General features: G+C 36.8%; 6 pseudogenes; all 6 read right to left on the bottom strand.

The window, feature by feature from the left end:
- Positions 1–932: 932 nt before the first annotated feature.
- On the bottom strand, positions 933–1,517 carry LOC110418096 (auxin-responsive protein SAUR63 pseudogene; annotated as a pseudogene).
- A 1,295-nt stretch (positions 1,518–2,812) lies between these two features.
- Positions 2,813–3,248, bottom strand: LOC149527139 (auxin-responsive protein SAUR67 pseudogene; annotated as a pseudogene).
- Positions 3,249–4,902: 1,654 nt separating this feature from the next.
- Positions 4,903–5,346, bottom strand: LOC110417521 (auxin-responsive protein SAUR63 pseudogene; annotated as a pseudogene).
- Positions 5,347–6,655: 1,309 nt separating this feature from the next.
- Positions 6,656–7,102, bottom strand: LOC110418099 (auxin-responsive protein SAUR68 pseudogene; annotated as a pseudogene).
- Positions 7,103–7,239: 137 nt separating this feature from the next.
- Positions 7,240–7,636, bottom strand: LOC110417525 (auxin-responsive protein SAUR68 pseudogene; annotated as a pseudogene).
- Positions 7,637–9,189: 1,553 nt separating this feature from the next.
- Positions 9,190–9,680, bottom strand: LOC149527140 (auxin-responsive protein SAUR68 pseudogene; annotated as a pseudogene).
- Between the last annotated feature and the right edge of the window lie 424 nt (positions 9,681–10,104).

Here is a 10,104-nt window from a genome sequence, read left to right on the forward strand (position 1 = left end):
AGAGACTAATTTCAAATTTATTTGTAATAATGTAGCTTTTCTTGTTTAAATAATCCCAATAAGACAAATAGACAATTAAATAAAAATAGTATAATACTCAAATAAGTCTTTGAATTAAAAAAAATCAATTAAATGTTTATATTTTTTAAGTTTAATTAAGCCATTGTATTTTAATTTTAAATCAAATAAGTCATTTTCACTAATTATTAACTAATTTGTGTTAATTAAAATTATAGTTCACATAAATGTTACATCATCTATCATTTCATATGTCATTTTAGAAAATCATACTCTTACGTGATAGATGATGTGTACAAAAATATTGTTGGTTAGATTTTTTAATTACCGACTTAGATTTTAATTTTTTAATCTTGGAGAACCTTTTTTAAAGATATGAAAATGAAATAAACTCAAGTGGAAGAAGGTAAATTTACTGCTTGAAATCTGCTTTCTAAGCGTGATTTTTGTAAAGTAAAAGTAGAATAACCACATACAATCAAAACTTAAAAATTATATACAAGTTCATGTAATCTTGTCTTATATCAGTGGATACTTAGTGGATTGATTTCGTCAATACAAAATGTAATTAATCATTGGACTTCTTTTTATCCTTGAGCTTTATCAACTATAATCCTTTTACACAAACTTAGTGAGGCCAAATAAAATTTTTAAGAATAATGATACTGTTACACGCTTTGAAACTATTTCAATTTTTTTTCAATTTGACCGTCCAACACTAAGATCATTTAGGAATTTTTGTTTAAACCCTAACAGATTATTGAGAATGATTTATTTAAATTAAAATAAAAGTAAGGGTATTAATGAACACAATAAAACTAAAAGAATTTAATTGACTTTTTCTTTTTATAATTCAAGAATTTATTTGAATATTATCCAATTAAAATAAAACTCAAATTTTCATTAGCCTGAAGTTAGCCTCTCAATTGTACAGAGTATCGTCTAGTTACAAAATTGAAACACATTTTGCTCTAGAAGTTGCTGATTAGTAATTGTTGATTTGTTGCTTGTTGATGATAATACGAAGATGATGAGCAGCGACCACTGGCAATGGACGTGAGCAATGCTTTCTTTATATCTTTAGTTGCATGTCGGTTTATCAAAGAAATTACATATTCCATAAAAGCTGCATCACAAGGCAACATGAGAGGCCCATTGCTTGGTAGCCCAAATTCTTCTTCAGCCAGCGAGAATAGCTCTCTCACAATTTCATTCTTCAGATATTCCAAAGGAAGAACAAAGCGCCTCTGATCAGCACTATACACCACAAAATGACCTTTCACAACCATTGATGATGTGCTGCATCTATTTGTGCCAGCATTTCCAAGGGTCGTCTCGCACGATGTGATCCTTTTTTGCTTCACAGCAGCCAGTTTCTGCCATTTCCTTGCCAATTTGATGAGCTTCTTAGCACTGATCATCCTGTTACGGATAAAAACAGAGAGAAGATTGTAAAACAAAGGAGGAGAGACTTTGAGATAGTAGGAATCTGAAGGCTGTTGCTGCGTTACGTAGTTGGCAATGAGAGTTGGATGAATATATGATTACAGAGCCAAAGACAGTCCTGTTGATGAGGCCACCTATGTATGGTTAGGTGGGAAGCAAAACCATGTGACCGAAATGATTGTAGTTAATTGGGAGATGGGCATGCCTGGAAGGTCATGGAACTGGTTTACTTGTATGTGAACAACACCTCTTGGGGACGCTTTCTTAAAAGTAGGTTACCCTGCGTTGGCTTCATTTGTGCATAATCACGTGATAATTCAATGAGTTGAGGTCTGGGTGGTGGCCATAATTGGCAGCCTTGGCTCCCATTAGTCAATCGTCAATTTTTTTCTCTGCATGTAGTTTGAGAGATGCTATGAGTCCTTTTTTGAACGTTAAATGCATTGTACAACTTTTACAGATTTGGGGCAAGTGCAAGATCAGACATATTGGTACCAACATGTACCATATGGACTGTACCTAACAAGAAAAAGTTGGGGTTTAACAAAAGCCTGCTGCAGCTGTAATTGTCGTAACAGGATTCCGCAAAAGGCTGTCATGCTTTTGGGTCATAATCCATTTGCAAGATAAGGTCCCGCTGATCATTCTAGTCTACAAATATTGGGGTCAAATTTGATGGATAATATCTGCGAATTGCACCATGTTGACAAGGAACTCTCCAGGATGCACCTGCCATGGGAGATGAAGTACCTCGTTTCAAACAAAGGGCACGTCGTGACAGACGTTGATAGCATAATCATCCATGGCTAAGCAGAAAGAAAAAAAAACCCTAAATCATGATGGATTGAAGTTTTACGAACCAAAGAAATTTCAGGCAGTCAACCAAAATATTTTAAAATATACAGAAGCACAGGCTTTCAACCAAAAGGCTAAAACTTATCTGAACTTCGGGTTGAGAACAAAGGTCAATAGGATTTGCCGTGTAGTGGTGGTATGCTATTTCTGAAGTATGTTCTTTGTTTTTGACAAGAAACCCAGTTTATAAAAATCAATTAATTTCTGCATCCATACTTCCCAAATGGATTTGAGTCTTGGGTTTTCTCAGAAAAGGCCCAACCACGGACTCGTGTTGGTTTTAATTCTGATGTTTATTTGCCAGTGGTGGGTTTACCTTTTTTCTTTTTTCTTGTGCAGTGAATATGTAGGACAGTATTGTTGACGTTGCAGTGTAAAAACAAAAGGATAATTGCCATGGCTGGGCAGACAGCTAAACATGAATCAAAATCTGAAGTTTGCTCATTATATATCTTAATGTACATCGTTTACAAAATTGAAAACATATTTTGCTTTAGAAACTTCCTACTGGAAACTGTTGGCTTGTTTCTTGCTGATAGAGATACAATGACGATGAGCAACGGTCACTCAATACAGACATGAGCAATGCTTTCTCCAGTTCTTTACTTGCTTTCCTTTTTATCAACCGAATTACATATTCCATAAAGGCTGCATCACAAGGCAGGGTGAGGTTTCCGTTGCTAGGTAGTCCTAACTCCTCTTCTGCCAAATTGAACAACTCCATGACAATTTCGTTCTTCAAATATTCCAAGGGAAGCACAAAGCGCTTCTCATCAGCACTATACACCGCAAAGTGGCCCTTCTCGACCATTGATGATGTGCTGCAACTATTTTTGTCATCATCCCCGGTGGCTCTTGAAAACGTGATTGTTGTCCTCTTAATTGCTGCCAGTTTTTGCCAACGTGATAAGCTTCTTAGCACTAACCATCTTGTCACTTTTCTAAAACAAGGGAGCTAGAATATTTTAGGACAAGAGAAGGAAGAGACTTTAATATCTTAGGAAACTGAAAAGCTTTTGTTGTGCTGCGGTGATGGAAAATGGAAATCGGATGATATATATACACAAATCCAAAAGTACTTTGAATGAAGCAACTCAACGTAGGGACTCAAAGGGAAGCAAAACCATGTGGCTTGAAAAATTGAGCTATCATTTGAGGAGGTAGCTAGTTGGGCATGTCTGGAAGGTAAAGGAAGTGGTTCAGTTATATGTACCGTTGAGGGTTTATAAAAGTGTCATATGTACTGTTGAGGGGCTTATTTGATTCGAAATAAAAATTTAAAAATTTATTTGAACACAATAAAAGGATAGGGGCTAAATTGATTTTTTGATATAGTTTAGGGGTTTATTTAAACACTCTCTCTTTTCTTTTTAGACTTCTTCTCATTTTCTTCTGTATCATTTTACTCTAGAAAATTATATAGAAGACTAGATAATCTTGTTGTTCATCAGTGAATGCTTAGTGTATCGACTTCGTTAATGCAGAACGCAGTCAATCACTAGGTTTTTCATTGTATCCTTGAGATTTATCATCTGTAACTCTTTTACACACTACAATGACACCGTTATATGGCTTGAAACTATTTTGGTATTCTCCAATTCGATGTTCTAACATAATAGTAAGTACTTAAGTTTCTGTGTACGGTACGTCCTGCTCAATTACAACTATGTGTCCTCTTGTACAAATTCAATGGCTTTCTTGTGTCATTGATTTTACACATCGAGATTATTGAAAAAGTTACAAAATTATGTCATATTTCAGTAATTATGTATTTAATATTTCAATAGCATGGTCGATAGCACTGAATATTTGTACACGTTCCATGCACATATAATAGGCTTAAAATTTGTCCTTCCTTTACAAATTCAGCGGCTTTTACCGGATAAATACTGTAATTGGTTAGACATCAGAAGATATCTACTAGGTGACCTGAGATGATATCTTTATGCAACTAGCTAGGCTTCGACAAGTTGAGTTATAAACAAAGTAATGGAATGATAACAGCTTGAGCCTGTGAAATTTGAAGAAGCTCATCAAAATGGTCAAGGAAGTTTAACAATGCGGCTTCTAGGGGGAGTAAAAGGAGAGTTTAATTATCTTCTATTGAGAAAAAAAAAATACTATACATGGCAGATAGATATGTGAGTTCCTGTATATTCTTGGGTGTGTTCTCCTTTCTCTGAAACAACTAGTTATAATTCTATTCAGCCCTGAGAAAACCCAAATCTTAATGCTTTAGTTCCAAACTATCTGGTCTCTGAAAAAAAAAATAAATTAAAGAATTCCAAACTATCTACCCAAAGATGACTAGATGAGGTGAGTCCAACCCAATTTGGAAGCTAAACCAGTTTGGCTTTCATTTGATGATTTCAGGGGTTTGTGTCTTGCTAATGTGAAAATAAGACTAAACAATTCAAAGGGTCACTTTGCTTATGTCAAATTGTTGACATAATATTGTATGATAAGAACTGCTGTCAAGACTCTAGACAATTAAACATGAGAAACAAAAATCCTTGCGTTTCCCATTATATAATTCGATCTGCGGTGATGTGGATCAATTACAAATTGAAAAGAAAAATTGATTCAGAAGCTCCATATTGGCAACTGCTGGCTTGTTTCTTGCTGATAAAGATATGACGATGAGCAACGGCAACTGGCTACAGATAGGAGCAATGCTTTCTCCACATCTTTACTTGGTTCCCTTTTGAGCAAAGCAATAATATATTCCATAAAGGTTGCATCACAAGGCAACATGAGAAGCCCATTGCCCGGTAGTCCGAACACTTCTTCTGCCATGTTGAATAGTTTCATGACAATTTCGTTCTGGAGATACTCCAAAGGGAGCACAAAGCGCTTCTGATCTGCACTATATACAACGAAGTGACCCTTCTCTACCACTGATGACGTGCTGCATCTGTTGGTGTCAGCATCCTCAGTAGTTTTTGGAAATGTAATTCTTTTTCTCCTAATTGCAGCCATTTTTTTCCATTTCCTTGCTAATTGGTTAAGCTTCTTAGCATTGATCATCTTTCTTTACACTAACTTTAGTAGGAAAGACTTTGAGATGAAAGAAAAAGAGGAAGTTTTTTTTTTTTTGGGTCTTAGAACTTTGATTTCGAATGCAGTGGGTTGTGCTGGATATGAGGCAATGGAAGGGATGTATATATAATCACAAGGCCAGAGATAGTCCCTTCAATGAATTAGTAGAATGCAGTATTCATTGGAAACAAAGCCATGTGATGGGCAGTTATGAGGAGTAATCTGCAAGGTGGCATGTTTGCTTTTTTTGGATGATTCATGCAGACACATCTTTATCTAGCTGCTAAGTGGTTTAACAACAATATGGTCCAGTATTGCAATTACATTGACTCATAATCAGTTGATCACAGCTCCAGCAGACATTTAGGATCCTGTTTAGATGAGATTCACTATTCTGAACAGTAGCAAGAAATCTTCTCTCAAGCAAATTGCCACCTGTCTCTTTTCTCTCTCTCTCTCTCTCTCTCTCACCCACACAGTTTCATGACCTTCCTGTCACTTGTCCATGTGGGCAAATCTATTCCATGTAGTTCTCAATGCAGATTTGAGGGATGCCAAACCATGTAACGGTAGGAGAGAGAATATCTGATGTGTTGATCAGTCCTATTAGTTTCACTTTGCTATTAGCATATGGAGCTTGAATGCAAAGAGGGTTTGTGTGGCCAAGTGGTCCTGTTATTTTATATGAAATAAACCGTGATCGGCTGATCCATATGGTCAAGGAGATTATTTCTGGAATGGGAATATCTGAGATGACAGCAAGTGTTAAGATTTGTTGCTGTTTAGATGTGTTTGTTACCATCCTTGTCTGTGAGGTGTAAAAACAAATTTTATCAGTCAGTCCATAGCCTGCAAACTTCTTCATTCTCCTAGACAGTTTCAAAATTTGCACAAAAAGGCTAGCTCCATCACTAAGTAGATGCGGGATATCTATAGGCCTCTGAATCTGTGTTACAGAAAAAAGGTAATGACCAACTAATTAGTTGTTGATCTTTAATCTTCATATTTGCACAGCTTCTTATATCATCCTCTTGGGCATAAGAAATTGGTGGAGCATATTATATAAGATAGCCTGAATATATTTAACTTGAAGATAAATTGCTGTGGTCTTATTAAACTTTAGTCAGAAGAAATGTGAAGTGCTGAATTTGTTGGATGCCATACGTCATTTTTTGTAAGCAACAATATACTGTCAACAGATTCTCAAAGATAAACAAATATGGGGAGAATTAATTCCTTTTCCTTGTAGAATCAGTGTAAAATAGTGTATCATTACAAAATTTGACTACAATTTGCTTTAGAAGCTGCAAATTAATGATGGTTGATTTCTTGATTCTTGGTTTCGACATGAAGATGATGAGCAATGGCCATTGGCTAGGGATGTGAGCAATGCTTTTTCTACATCTTCAGTCAGGTGCAGTTTGATCAAAGAAATTACATAGTGCAAAAAGACTGCATCACAAGGTAGTGTTAGAGGTCCATTGCTTGGAACTCCAAACTCTTCTTCTGTCAGTTTGAATAACTGTCTGACAATTTCCTTCTTAAGGTATTCTAGAGGAAGCATGAAGCGTTTCTGATCTGGACTATACACCACAAAATGACCTTTCTCAAGGATTGATGATGTGCTGCAATCATTTGTGCCAACATCTTGAGACATCCTAGGCAATGCTATCTTCTTTTGCTTGATGGCAGCAAGCTTCTGCCATTTCCTAGCCAATTTGATGAGCTTCTTGGCATTGATCATCTTGTTATTTCTCTGAAACGAAAGATTTCAATATGGAATTTAGAGAAGGAGAAGGCGTTTAGATCTTCTTAGGATACTGACACACAGCTTTGGTGGGTTGAGGGAAATGAAACTAGGGTTATATATATATATATATATTAGAATCCACAAACAGGTGACTGTTGATTTGCATGTCCTTCATTGGAAAAAGTTGTACTATATGACAAACAGCCATAGTAATTAAGGGAATTGAGCACAGCTTTCTCTAAATCCTTAGCTAAACCTCGTTGGATGAGCAAGATTATTTAATTCATGACAACTGAATCACATGGCAATGTTATGGGCCCATCACTGGACAGTCCAAACTCCTCTTCAGACATCTTCAAGAGTTCAAGGAAGATGCTGTTGCTGAGATACGGCAGGGGTATTGCAAAAAGCCTTTTATCTGTTGTGTAGATAGCAAAATGGCCTTTATCAACCACTGATGGTTTCTTACTAGCCATCATGTTTCTGCCAATTTCTCACCATTCTGGTAAGCTTCTTTGTGCTGATCATGTTGCTTGCTTTGAGATTAGTGGATTTATGACTTCAAGCAAGATTGAGAAATGGTAATTTGTGCTGAGGGGAAGCAATGGAACTGATATTTATATACAAAGAACAAAAACAACTGGATTTGTACCTTTTCTTTCTGGAGTGAATCTCTAAGCAAAAGCATGGGATTACTTCTATTTTGAAATAGATGCTTGCATGGACATATTTTCACATGTTTGGCGCCCAACGTACTGCCTTGGTGGAGATCCCCCTTTTCTGTCTTGTGGCTTAAGGACGCAGAAGATGCTACTGGTTCTGCATAGTTATAAATTTCATTCTAACAACAATGAAAATAGATGATATAAACTAAAGAGGACATCTTAACAAGTGGGAACCACCTAAAATGCTAAAATGCCAGCTGAAACCAAGTCAATTTGATGCTTTTTAGAAGTAATCAACCTTTTACTTTCAATAAGATCGTTATGGAAGAAGATGAGAATCTTTTACATGCTTAAAAAAGGAAAATTGATAAGAATGATGCAGTGAAAGGAGATAGGACAACCAGGAGCTATAGGAGTCCTATATGAGGTCATGTGCGTTGGTATTATGATGTGATTATCAACACAAATCACTGATTAGTTACGTTAAAATACGTATTTAGCTTAATATGAATGCTAAAAGACAAAGATACATGTGGAGCCAACAAAGTTTAGAGCAAGAAAATAAAAAGTAAAGCATTGAGAAGTTCTCTGCTTTGTCCCTTAGTTTGCTCTGTCTCTATCAAATTTGGTTATACCGTGCCCAGTGTTCCTCAATAAGCATAGTCGGGGCATGTTATGTTAGATCCTTGTTTCTCCCCCTTGCATTTCAAGGTGCGTCATTTTAACCGTTAAATACCGATAAATAAAATTAGACTAACTTGCAACTGGCCTAGTGCTGAAATACAGAGTTGAACCCCAGTGAAAATCAGATTAGATAGCAAGATGGGGAAAAAATTATGTGGCAGCAGCATTAGGTATGAGCTCTGAAACCTTGCCATCTCAAAAAAGTAAAAAATTTCATTAAAACTAGCCTGCTACATAATTTGGTAGAACCAGACACTATGATTTAAAGCAACGTTGAGTACATCTCTCATGATAATAGTTGTAGATAGGTCTCCAGTGTTTAGTGTAAAACCCAAGAAAGGATTCTGGGTAGAAGAAAGTCCACTTAATTGCTGGTGCATAGCTAACCTGTCTAAAGAAATGGCCATGCCTTCCAATTCCAAGGGCATGAACTAAACAACATGCATAACATTTGGACTTCCCCTGCTACCTACCTCTATTGCGCATGCACGAGGTTATCAGTCCAAAAATTGATGTATGAAAGCTAAAAAAGTTAACTCTGAAGATTGTAGAAACTGATGCATGACTCTGTGAAGAGACATCCAGTATAAGAGTAGCAAGAGGACAGGCGCCAAACCATTATAGTCGTTAAACTTGCTATTGCATTTCACAAAAATTGACTATATTACACCTTAACATGTACTGGTATACGTACAGAGCAGGTTTCAACATTTACAAGAGCTTCAATTTTGTTTAACATAAACCATTTACAGTACTGAATACTAATTTCCTCAGAATCCACAAACAAGTGACTGTTGATCTGCATGTCCTTGTTGGAAATCAGTAGTACTCGAAGAGCAGCGGTAGCTTGCAACAGAGTTCAGCACAGCTTTCTCCAAATCCTTAGTTAATCCTTGTTTTACCAGGGAGACAATGTAATTCATGACAACTGAACTACACGGCAATATTATAGGCCCATCACTTGGCAGTCCAAACTCCTCTTCAGACATCTTCAAGAGCTCGAGAATGATGTTGTTGCAAAGATACGCCAAGGGAATCACAAAACGCTTCTTATCAGTTGTGTAGATTACAAAATGCCCTTTATCAACCACTGATGATTTATTAGAACGGTTGGCACCAGCCAACTTTCGATCAGTCCTCGATGAACTAACCCTCTTCCTGCCAATGGCAGCAGTTTTCCGCCACTTTCTTGCCATTCTGATCAGAATCTTTGTGCTAATCATGCTGGTTTGCTTAGTGGCCAAAGGATGGAGATGGATGCGAGAAAAGGGTATTTTTTCTGTGCTTAGGGGAGACAATGTGCAAGGTATTTATAGACAACAGGGCATACAGGAGCCTAGAATTCTTTCGTTTGTAGCTTTTCCTTCTGTCGTAAATCTCTATGCAACAGCATGTGATTACTTCTATTGGAATAAATGTTATATTTCCATGCGTTCGGCCACCAACAAGCTTTGTGGGGGCCTCGTTTTTTCTGTCTTGTGGTTTAGAGGCACAGCAGGTTCTACTACAAGTTTTCCAGAGTCGTACCAAAGGTATAGAGGCCTCTCGATTTTGAACATGTGGATGGAACCCAAACAGGGGAAGTCTCGAGTCTCAACAACTTGGACCCTCTTTGCTTTCCTTTTTCGTTCTTAACATTAACCGTGG

Source organism: Theobroma umbraticum, unplaced genomic scaffold, assembly GCF_002168275.2.
Source record: "Theobroma umbraticum cultivar Fairchild unplaced genomic scaffold, ASM216827v3 scaffold_50.0, whole genome shotgun sequence".
In the NCBI taxonomy this organism is placed as follows: Eukaryota; Viridiplantae; Streptophyta; class Magnoliopsida; order Malvales; family Malvaceae; genus Theobroma; species Theobroma umbraticum.